Source organism: Furipterus horrens, unplaced genomic scaffold, assembly GCF_987537825.1.
Source record: "Furipterus horrens unplaced genomic scaffold, mFurHor1.1.pri manual_scaffold_2, whole genome shotgun sequence".
Taxonomy (NCBI): Eukaryota; Metazoa; Chordata; class Mammalia; order Chiroptera; family Furipteridae; genus Furipterus; species Furipterus horrens.
In genome coordinates this window covers 40,215,451-40,227,567 of record NW_028327172.1, presented here as the reverse complement: position 1 = coordinate 40,227,567, position 12,117 = coordinate 40,215,451, and the positions used below count along the sequence as shown (strand labels likewise).

At 48.4% G+C, this 12,117-nt stretch overlaps 1 protein-coding gene across 2 annotated transcripts in view; it reads right to left on the bottom strand.

The window, feature by feature from the left end:
- Window positions 1-8,198, bottom strand: part of DENND2B (DENN domain containing 2B) — a 107,613-nt gene extending 99,415 nt beyond the window's left edge. For both annotated transcript variants that reach the window (XM_090264224.1, XM_090264237.1), the window contains exon 1: window positions 8,017-8,198. The gene's annotated coding sequence lies outside the window, so the exon portion shown is untranslated. The remainder of the gene's footprint in view (window positions 1-8,016) is intronic.
- Between the last annotated feature and the right edge of the window lie 3,919 nt (window positions 8,199-12,117).

Genomic DNA, 12,117 nt, shown 5'->3' with positions numbered 1-12,117 from the left:
GTTTGAGCCCCTGCCTGGGGGAGCCTACAGAAATAAAACAGGGAAATAAAATGTTTGACCCTAACCTGCAGAGTTTGGTCTCTTAAAGCAAAAAGAACCTTAAATTATAAACAGCCTCACTCAAAGGGAAAATTTGTGAAGCACCTACTCCCAGGAACTCCCCATTCTGCCCTAGGCCTGCCTGGGTTCAGCAGGCCCATAAATTGGCACTGTTGATATGACCTTTCCAGGCTATATTTCAACAAGAGATAACAACAAAGCTGAGAGCTTTGGTAGCACTCAAAGGAGATTTGAGGGACTTAAAACACGCTGCTAAGTTTGGCAGCAAAAGTTCCTGTTTCTTGCAGTTGGAGAAGGAAATCTCTTTATAATTATGCTTGTAGATAAGATGCACCAAGCTATGTATGCCTGTTGGGAACAGATCAGAACCTCATCTCAATCCACCACTCCTCTGAGACTGGTCTGAGTGGTCACTGCTGGGGCAAGTCTTGGGAAGATAAAGTGCCGGGAGCTTTATGATGCCGCTTACTATCTTAGCCACAACCACCTGCCCACTCCGCATACCGAGTGCTCTCTGCCTCTGAGTTTACACCTCCCTTAGCCCACTGCCCATCTTGCTCATGTCCCTACCCCAGGGCCATACAACACACATTGCTCATTGGAGAGGGACCTTTCAACCAACATGCTCCTTTGGTTCAGCCAGATTCCCCCTGGGGCTTATGTATTTCTTTACCACAGCAAGGCACAGGAGCTATGATCTAGCTACTGACTGGGGGACACTTATTGCTGCTGGGCTGACCGGAGATATCTGCCCAAGACAGAGAGGAAGGAGATATCTCCTCACAAAACAACCCTGACAGGCTATACACTCAGAAACTCTGCTTGGTTTACAATGAAATAATAAACACAATTGGTCACGTTTCATTCAGCACTAGATAAAAGGTACAAGTATTCCAAGCACTGACACTTTGGCCACACAACCCTATGAAATTTTGCAGAAGAGCAACTAGGAGGAACAGGGTAAGTAAGGTATTTGAGGTTGCACAGCTAGTAAGAGGCAGAGCCAGAACTTGACCCCCAACAGTACAGGACCGAAGCTCTATACACTGCTTTTTCATTGGATGACTCTTCCCCAAACAAACAGGTTTGTCTTTGAGCACAACCAGCTCACTCGAAACTCTAAAGGAGAGAGGGTTGATCACAGACCACTGCCATTTTTTTTCCACTGAGGAGAGGAAGCAGCGATGGCAGTATTTATTCACGGAGCTGGGCTAAGTCTACACAGCAGAACAAATAAATATTCCCCACATGTTGACCAGAGTTTTCCCAGAGCACCAGGTGAAACCCACCTCCTTTCTTACGGACCTGGTGGGCTCTCTAGCTTATGCAGGGCTGGAGCCTCTTTGCAAGGTGCTGCAGCCAAGCCCTATGCATCTGAGGACAAGTCCCCAACTCTCCAAGTTATGAGCACCAAGTAGAAATGCTTCCTAGAATCCAGCTGATGGTGTTACAAAAAAAGTTACTCAAATATTTGGAGAAATACAGTGCACAAAATATTATACTTCATTCCACAGAACTTCAGGGGGTCTAGATGGAAAAATAAGTCAGAATATCAATGGAAACACTCAATCCAAACCTCCCACTATCAAGAAGTAGAAACTGAAGCCTAAAGAAACCAAGTTACTTTCCCAGGATCACCCAGCAAGCCACAGACAGAGTTAGGACTAAAGCTCAGACCTGCTGACTACCTGGCTGGGGCTCTTTCTACTGCGTATGCAGGCAAAGAAAGTCACAGGCAGGAGAGATCTCCAACAACAGCAGCAGCTAACTCTTACTGAGAACATATCCGTGCCAGGAACTAAGCTCAGTGCTTCATATAAACCAACTCATTTACCCCTCCAACAAATCTCTGAGATGGGTAACAATACTCCCAAGTTACAGATGAAGACCCTAAAGTTTACAGAGGTTAATTCGCCAGAGACCACATATAGTCAAAAAAGGGCCAGATGACGAACCTCCAGAGCTGGTGGAAAAGCCTGTTCTCCATGCCAGGTCTTGAAGGATACAGAGATGGAATTCATGGAAGTGGAGAGAGGAGTGCCAGAGTGGCCTGCCCGGAGCACTGAGAACAGCTGCTGAAGGGCCTCTGGTGCTGGGTTACGGAGAGCCTCAGCAGCCCTATGCAGGCCAGCCTGTGGGAGAGGGGCAGGCAAGAGGCAGTGCCAGTCTCCCCTGACCGTGAAGGGTAAGCATCCTACCCAAAGATAAAGCTGAGCCTGTGAAACTGGATTGAAAAGGACTGCCTCAGAGACTCTCCTAGGGTCTTGACAGAAAGATGAAGAAAGTGCAGAGTGGAAACTCCTACTAATAGAAGAATCTGGTTTGACTTTCCTAGCATAGTCACCCCAACCTGATCAGAAGATGCCAGCCTCACTATCTTGAAAATGCTGCTCTAAGTTGCTGTTAATAATGGAAAGCACTGAACATTCACTATGTGCCAGGCACTGGGTGGAGAGCCTTACAGATATCACTCCATTTCATCTTCACCACAACTCTAACAAGCGAAGTACTACTATTGTACCCATTTTACAGATGCCTCACGGAAAACTGAGGCTCGGAGAGATTAAATAACTTGCCCAGGGTTACAAGGTCACGCAGCAAGTAATGCCAGGTTCTCCATGTAGGCTCATTAGACCCCTAGGCTCCAGCTCTTCATCACTGCACTGCACTGAATGTGAAGTACTCATATTAAGTGCAAATGGTTCCCCCAGAGGCACTCGACGGCAGCACCATACACTCACGGAGCATCTAGTTGAACAAACACACCATGGGTTGATTCCTTTAAAAGCAATCTCGAAAGCTCAAGTTATCAGAGCTCCATAAGGGGGCCTGTGTTCCAAGGCCCAGTGGGCACACCAAAACTCAGTTCCTCGAACAAAGAGAAGTTTTCTTTCCCATTTTCTCATTTCCCTCTTCCTGTTACTCGCTGCCTTACACCCATTCTTTGACACTCTGAGAGGCTTTGACACAGGCCGAGAATCCTCACCCTCCTCATAGTTCCAATTCTGCAGTTGGCTCTCTTCCATCACTCAAACAGCGTTTTAGCTCGGCATCTAAGAGCTGGGCCTGCCTCCTTTTTCCCAGCCTAAAGCATGAGATGGTCACTAACCCTACCACCAAAACCCCAACTTCAGCAGATCTAAATATATTTCTTCTCTCTTCATCACATGGACAGAGGCTCATACTGGGGAGGAAATCACCACAACATCTAACACAACATACATGGGGATAAGTCCCACACTTGATACTTTTTTAGATCCTGCCGAGCTCTTGGCCCTGATCCTCTGTGCTCAGTGACTAAATGGATGAACAGATCAAGAGAGCACACGGGCACCAGAGATGCTGCCAAGCCCGAGAGCAAAGGAACACGGGTGTTAACCCCGAAGCCAGCCACCTCCACCTACCCCTGCCTCCCAGTACTTGTTAGAACCTACACAACACTGTCTCCTTGAGTCCCCTGGGGGCAGGCCAGCCTTCTTCTCAACTGTGAGGGCTCCTAGGCCCATCCAGGTTCCCCTTCTATCTATGCCCCTGTTGCCCCTGAGAACTGCCTTCTCTCCAATCCTCTCCCCCAGGGCTTCTCTCTGTGTCCTTCTGGTAGCCTTCCTGCTGTTTCACGTCTTGATTCCCATAACCTTCTGTTTATGTCAACTTTCCCAAATAGTCCTTCATTCACTGTTCTGCTTCTCCAGTTCACATACTAACCCCTTCAGTGACAAGTCACACAAAATGAGAGTCTGAATCTTTGAAAATATGGGGCAGTTTCATAAAAAACCCTTAGGAACAGGTCAGCTTTGGTTGAGAAGTGCCTTCATACCCTAACTGTATGTAACTCACCCTTCATAGGGAAAGTATAGTCAACATTCAGGCAGTCTTTAGATGAGAAGAATACTGGGATGATTTCAACAGCCCCTCGACAACAGTGTATCAGAGCCAAAGAAAATAAAAGAAGGGATCTTTGGAAAAATCCTTCAATAATGTAGTCTAGACTCATTGAACATCTTCCTCGCCCCTACACACACACACACACCACACACACACACCACACACACACACACACTAGAGTTTTCTAGGGCCTATGGCTGCAAAAAGAGACCCCAGATTTTTTCAATCACACAGCATGACATGGCATGTTCCCCTAAGACAGATGACAGATGTACCCAGCATTCTTCCCACCCACCTAAGACACATGTATGCAGTGTCTCCTCCCAACATAAAATAGATGCGCAGAGTCCCCCTCCCCGCCCCCAGAAGAAGGCACTCACTAATTCAAGTTTTCCCACAGGCTTTAAAAAGAAATCCCTGCAGACTATGCCAGATGGTCTTTTTTTTTTTTTTTCTTTCATGCCCTCCTGGCCCCTTCTCCACTTTCAATGGTTCCTCTAACTCAAAGAGCTCAATTATGTGCCAGCAGATTTCCCCTCCCCTCCTCAAGCCTGCCCTAAACACCCTCTCCTCCCCAGCCAATGAAGAGCACTGAAGGGAGGCCGATTCAGGCCTCTGCTGGTGGGCAGCTGCCTGGCCTCCTGCAGGCTCACACACATGCTCCCTTTGCTCAGCTGCCTCAGAAAACTCTCTCAGGCCAAACACTGGAAATCAGGAGTCTCTTAGGTAACAGCAGCTAAGAGAAGCCCAAGGAGGGCATGCTCTTCAGTCTCTCAGTCCCACAGAGACCCACAGAGAGGTGCTCTGGAAGGCCCAGCACTCAGCCCCACCCACCTTCCTCAGGTGCCAAGCAGGCCTCCCCAGAATAGTGCCCAGAATCAGAGGGGTTGGGGAATGGAGCATGGCCTCACTTAGTTCCAGGCCAGCAATGTGGCCATAATATTTGGAGTCTGGGGTGCCCCTTGCAACTATATACCCAAGCCCTTCATTCCAGGGGCAGGAGCAGAACCAGAAGAATTAAGGATGCTCTTGACCTGTCCTCCAAGGTATTTCAAAGACTCAACTTCCTTGGGTAACTGATCATCGTAATTTTAGAGAGGGGAAGCCCAGAGCAAGAGTGTGCAGGGAGGGGAGTAGAGGAAGGGGGAGAGAGTGAGTGAGAACAGGAATGTTGCTTTTTAGTCCTTAAGGAATATGAAGGGATCCAATGTGTGACTCAGCTCTGGGAAGCTGGATGGACCAGGAGTGGGGAACAGCTGCAGCCCCAGTCTGAGCCGTGGACAGCTTCTCCTCAGGACTTAGGAAATGCCCTGATGTGAGTCACCTGGAAAAGGGCCTCTGTTGTTAAAAAAATAAAAATAAAATAAATCTGCCTACCCTGGGTCTTTTTAGGGGCTTCTTCCTAGTCACCACTCCAGGGCATGGCTGGCAGGTTTTCCCCTGTCTGACAACCAAAGCTGAGGCCCCCGTGGGTGCCCAGCCGCTCCCTATGCTCCCACCTAGTGTACCAGGAGCCCTACCGACTCCCTGGGGACAGATCTCAGATGCCCTTGCTGGAGTGTCCCCTCCCCATCACTTCTGGGCCTTGGCACAGTCCCATGGCCTATCAAGTATCTCTGCCCTTGGAATTCCCACTTCCTTGTTTTTTCTTCCTTGTTTCCCTCTAAGCTGCAGCCCCAGGAGTTCCTGAAAGAGCTGCCCGGCCCCCAAGGGGCCTTTCAGAGCAGGAACTCTCCTGGCCAGTGTGGAGTCTGCCTTCCCAGCCCAGAACAGAGGGGAAAGGCCTCTGTGTCTCTCAAAGCCATTTCCCCAGCAGAACCTAGCAGGACGGGGGCCCAGCCCTGGCAAGCAGGAGCCTCTCCTCCAGCTGCTGAAATTTAGGACGTCCGAGCTGCCAGCTAGCTGTGCGACACCACGGCAAAAGCACAGGCTCTCCTGGAAGCCCTCTCCTCCGTACTGAAGCACGTGGGTCAAGTAACCTGAGGAAGGGTCCTCACAGGGCTCAAAGTCTTCAGTGAACATCACTCTTCCTTAACTTCCCAACCCAAGAAAGCACTATTTTTTCCTTTAACATCTTAAAGGAGTCTTCTAAGTTTTTCTCATTTTTATTTATAAATGCAGAAGGGAAAAGGGCACTTTATAAATGGGGAAACCAGAGCAGACAGGCAAAGTGACTTTCCAGAAGAGAGTTGGGCCATCCTTCAAATTGCAATTCATCTTACACTATATAGGACTTTACTACTTTAAAACTGCTTTCATGGAAAGGGTCTCATTTGCTCCTCCCAACAATCTTGTGAAATAGCTTTATCATTATTTCTATGCCAGAGCTAATAAATCTCTTCAGAGAGGTTGAGGCATTTGCCCATGTCCACCTTGAGAACCTGCCATGGACTCAGGTCTCCTAACCCCAAATCCATTCTTTGTCTGCAGCACCCAAAGAAAGGTCACCTGCTAGCCTCTTCCCACATGTGGGGTGACAGATGTAGAGGAGCCCCACCCACAACCACATGAGTGGAGAAGAACTGACATCCCAGGTCTGCGTTGCCCACCGAAGGGCCCACTGACTGAGAGAGGCCTGCGCCTCACAACCTGCAGCTTTAATCCAGACCAGCGGGGTTATGCTAGCCATATTCCCCCAGTAAAGCACATTTCTCCCAAGCAGAGGATCCCTAAAGTGTAGGGGAAAGAGACCTCATCTTAGAAGAGGCTTACCCTGTGGACCCTCAGGCCACAACACTGGTGCTCAGCCGCACACACTCAGGAAGCCCAAAGTGGGGGTGGCCAGTGCTTTCACTGGCAAGCTGGCCTGGAGTAAACCAGAAGGCCCCCTTATTGTTTGCCAGGATACAAAAGACATTCTGTTCAGAAAGTTCAAGAAGAAAAACCGAAGCTCAGGACAGCAGCTGGTCCTTCATCCCCCAGAGAAACCGAAGTTGCCTGAGGTCCAGGAGGAAGTGTGAGGTACAACGTGGCTGAAGCAAAGTGCATCTCCTGGCGGGTCTCTGCTGCAGAGAGTGTCCACTGCATTTATCCTGCAATAAGATCACTCACAAACTAGCTCCCCCTTCACCTATTCAAGTGCCTTTCTGAATGAGGCTCTGCTCCTAGGCCACACTGAGCTCACCACACACTACTCCCGGAGGTCAGCACAAGTTTTACAAAAACAGGACAAACAGGGTAGGAGCACAGTGCGTGCCCTGAGATCTGGTTAAAATATTAACCCAAGGACTCCATGGGCACAATCGCAGCACCTCATGTCTCCTCAGGCAGCCGAGCTCTTAGCAGCTGCCCCTGAGAACTCACATATCTGGATAAGAAATCTATTTGCAAGCCCTCCAACACAAGACCCGCCCCCTGACTCCACTCAGCCCCCATGTATCTTTAAGGAAAGCCTGTGACAGACCTTATTAATGAGGGAAGATAGCTTGATTCTTACCAAGCTACCTGGGAGAGACAGACAGACAGTCAGGCGTATGCGCGCGCACACACACACACACACACACACACACACATGGACCACAGTTCAGATATCCTTAAGACGGTCCCTCTGTCCTAATAACTGCTCCAGAGAGACTTGGAACTCACCACAGGCTCCTAGTTGAGTTAATTAGCACTTTTTTTTTTCGTTACTGGTCAGACACAGCAACATCAAGAGACAAAACAGACAGTGTTCACTAGAGCAAACCGAGCCACTGAAAAGACACTGGAGTTTCCACGTAAGAACTACACGTACAATGCTGGAGTGATGATAATTTATTTTCTCTATGTAATATTCTTCCCATAAAATATCCTAAGCTTTTGTTCTAAATAAAAGTAAGATGATTTCTATAGCAAAGTCTAAACACTTCAGGTTCAGCGAAAGGGAGATCAGCTATACTTGCAAAGTCAAGAAAATTGGCTGTACCCCTCCTCCTTAAGCTAATAGAATCCAACTGTTGGAGCATGACATCATTCCTGAGCCCCAAACCCTGAGCAGAGAGTACAGACACTCGCCTGCCTCCCAGAAAACAGCCCAAGACTATGGCCAGGAAAGGAGGAAAAACAATCCGAGCCCAGAGCTGCTGACCTTACCTGAAAGTCCCGGTGCTTTCCTGCCCACTCCATTCTCGGCAGAGTTTGGCTCACACCACTGTCTGTTAGGGAGCCCGGGGCCCCCAAGTCCACTCACTTAGCTCTGATACCTGCTGCGAGCTTCCCACAGCTCCTTCCTCTGACCTTTCCTGGTGCTCCTTCCAGCCAAATGAGCAGAGCAGGGCTAGCCGGCCAGGCCAGTTGTCATGGAGACCCTGTTCTCGCCAGCGCTCGCTCACTTTCTCTCTCTCTCTCTCTCTCTCTCTCTCTCTCTCTCTCTCTCTCTCAGTTCTGGGAGGCTTCCATGAAACAGCACTGTCTTTTGATCAGCTCGGTTTTTGCACACATTCCACTCCTCCTACCTCCCTTCCAGTCAAACAAGGGCTCTGGGCTGCTCCTGGGAACTTGCTTAAACAGCTCAGAGGGGAGAAGGGAGAAGACAGTGAGTGGACTTGTTTTCCTCCCCTCCAGTGTCTCAATTTTTTAAAACTTGGAAGAATCCTGGCGGGGGCTGGTGGGGAGGGGCTAGCTGGAGCACTTGGAGGGGAGGCAAGTCCTTTCTCTGGGTTTTGGAGTATAGTGGCTAGGCAGACCCAGATGCATTGCCTTGACTTGTTTGTGCACTTGGGATTTTCCGGGCAGCAGCTGAGGCGGAAATGCATTCATGTCCCAGGAGCTCACCTGGACTGGCCTCTGCTTACCTGCTGCCTGCCCCGGTCGTCGCGATGGCTTTAACCAGTGCAGGGACTCATGGTACTAGTGCTGGTGCCCAAGCAGTCTCTCATCTTCCTGCAATGGAGAGGAAAGACACTAGGTCAGGACCAGTAAGAGTCCTGGGCAAGTCCAGAGCCATAGCCCAAGCAACAAAGGTGATATAACTACATCCTCATCTCTCTTTCCTGTTCTGGGCCTGCAGCTAATGCCCAGGCTTCCTGTGAGCTGCTGTCATGGCCAGTAAGAGTATGTCCAAGAGTTAGCACAGTGCATGGGACACAGCAGGCCCTTTAAGTTTAATCCCCCTGTGTACATTTCTGCTTTGTAATATCCTTTTACATGCATTATTTTGTTTGATCCTCAGGACTTTTTGAAGTACACTGGACAGATGTTATCACCATTTTACAGATGGGAAAACCAAGTCTCAGAGAGATCAAATCTTTATCCCACAGTTACAAAGCTACTTGTACAGCTGAAGAACTGTGAGTAGAAAACAGTCTGCTGCCCCCTAGTCCAGTGCACTTTCCACTAAAGTACACTGCTATCTGATTTTACACACTAACAACTTTTTGATAACCAGTTATGAAATACAAGGCTGGGCTCCCAGAGGAAGGTGGGGAATCTCTCTGAGTGATGGTGATGCAGGCCTGACCATCATCCTTTTAGTCTAAAGACTCTCTGTTAGCATCTATGAGTTGTGAAAGGACTGGTGCACATTTTAGAGGAAAGAAGTCCTGCCCTATAGCTATAAATTATCTTACACTTTTTCAAATACTCGCACAAATCTTGGCTCATCTGTTCAACACAGTAGGCCTGAGTGTTAGGGCTGGTATTATCATACTAATTTAACTTTTTTTTTTTTTTTTTAATCTAAAAGAGAGGTCAAATGACTTGCCCCAGGTCACGGAACCAGAAAGTATCAAATCTAGAAATCATGTCCAAGCCTTTCTACTCTCTTTCATATATATATATATAAAGTACAGTAGTTCCAAGAGCACCAAGCAGATCAGGAATCACTAGCTTGTGTGGCTCAATGGATTGAGTGCTATCCTGCAAACTGAAAGGCTGCCAGTTCGATTCTCAGTCAGGGTACATGCCTGGGTTGCGGACAAGGTCCCTGGTTGGGAGCGTTTGAGAGGCAACTGATGAATGTATCTCTCGCTCATCGATGTTTCTCTCCCTCTCTTTCTCCTTCCCTTCCCCTCTCTCTAAAAATAAATAAAATCTTTAAACAAATAACAACAATACCACCTAATGAATATTAAAGAAAAAAAAAAAAAAAGGACCTTGGCAGTGCCTGGCTCCACCACTAGCCATGTGCCCTTGGGCAAGTCATCTAACTTTAGTTTCCATCTGTAAAACCTGTCCTAGCTGACAAGGCTGAGATGAACATAAGGGGAGATAACGTGTGAAAGCATTCTCCTTAAATCAGGCGCTGAGCTAAGGACTTCATTCCTCTCAGCTCTTCTCCACTACAAACAACAAAAACCTGGGACAGTTGTTATCCCCCCAAGAAGAGGACAAAGAGCCTCAAAGGAGGTACACACCCATCACCTACTGAAATGCCCAATGTGACCCAAGTATCACTCAGGAATCCCTCATAGACCCAAGTCTGCAAAGAAAGAGGAGGAAATGGCAATTCAAGACCATAAAATCTAAAGTTTTCCCTCTGCCCACTCCCAACAGGCGTCCTTCAGCTCTTTTCTTGACTCTCAAAATGCACATTCCACTTGCCCAGTGTTCATACTGAGAAAGAAGAGGTGATGCCCATCCATTTCTAAAATAAGGTATCATTCACAGTTTTAATATTGTCACCAAGATTTACTGAGCACCTGCCATGTGTCAGGCATTTTTCCAAGAAGTATGAGGGGCCAGGGGCCAGGGCCAAGTGCTGAAGCTAATACAAGTCAATCTTTAAAGCAATCTAAACCTCAAAAAGCACTCCAGACCAGACACAGAATGCAGACCATGCTCCCCCTAGCGGCACACTGGAGCTATACATGCTCCTTAGGGCCTGTCTACAGCCAGGGGAGACGCAAAGGGCCCCATGCCAGAGAGCGGGAATCCCCTGCTTGGGTGCTGCTGTTGTGTCTGAGCTCCCTGAAATGGGCAGAACCAGTGGACAGCTGAATCCTTTTGCTGCTTCTGCGAGACTGGATGCAGATCAATCCTACTTGACCTGTCCTGAAGGAGAGGGCTTTCATAGCCTTAAGTGGTCTAGTATCTGTTGAGAAGCCCACAGGCATACTTGTGCCAGAAACCTGGAAGACGTCCACCTCCCTACTTCTCTCTCCCCACATCCACTCCATTTACCAATTCCAAATAATTCTACTTCCAAAATATGTCTTTTATCTGTTCATTTTTCGGCACCTCCATTGCCACCCAAGTCTCCCCCCCACCCCGCCCCACCTTAATTATAGCAAAAACCTCCTAATTTCCCAGCTTCCACTCTTGCCCTCACAACTCCCTCCTCCATGGAGCTGTCTGAATCACCTTTTACACCAGATCCTGTCATTTCCCACCACACTTAGAGTGAAAATCTAAACTCTTACCAGGACCTAAGAGGCTCAGCATGATCCTTCTCCAGCCTCCTCTAAATGCGTTTCTTGCCCTCCCCCTCTGTATGCTCACTACACAGGCCTTTCTGTAGTTTCCCAAAACTCCCAGGTTTTTTTCAGGCTGTTCCCCTTCGCCTGGGACACTCCCCCACACCCTAGTCTTCGCCTGGCTGACTCTTCCTCACCATGCCTTGACTTGCCTCTCACCTGCTCAGGGAACTCCTGCATGATCCTCCAATCCAAATGAAAATGTACCCTTCACAGCACTCACCATAATTCGTGATTGTGCATTTGTGCATTTTTTGTTTAATGTCAGCCTTCCTCCATGACTCCTTAGGAGCAGGACCCTGGACTGTTCCTTGGTGACCACTGTATTTCCTGTGTCTAGCGTAGGGCCCACCTCACAGCCAGCACTCAATATTTGCTACACAAATGCATAAAAACCCATTTCTTCCTGTCTTACAGGAAAAAGAACCTTAGAACAGCTATTTCATCTCACTCATTGTATTTTTTCATAGACCAACAAACTGTAATTACATCTCCTTTCCTCATGTGCTTTGCCTATGGGCTCAACCAAAAATTCCTGTAAAGTCTCCCTGTGGTTTGTTTCCCAGAACTTTCCTCGTAAGGTCACTCTTCTGGGGACATGCTCCAGGGTTTTACAGCCTCTCCCATTACCGGAGTGCCCACTCACAGGCACTCCACTGCCAGTGTCACTGCCAAACCAAACGGGACACAGGAATGGCCCAAATCCCATAGATGAGAAGGCTCTCTCGGGTCAGGTCCATTCAGGGACAAAAACACTTTCTGTCACCTCCACTGTGCAGGG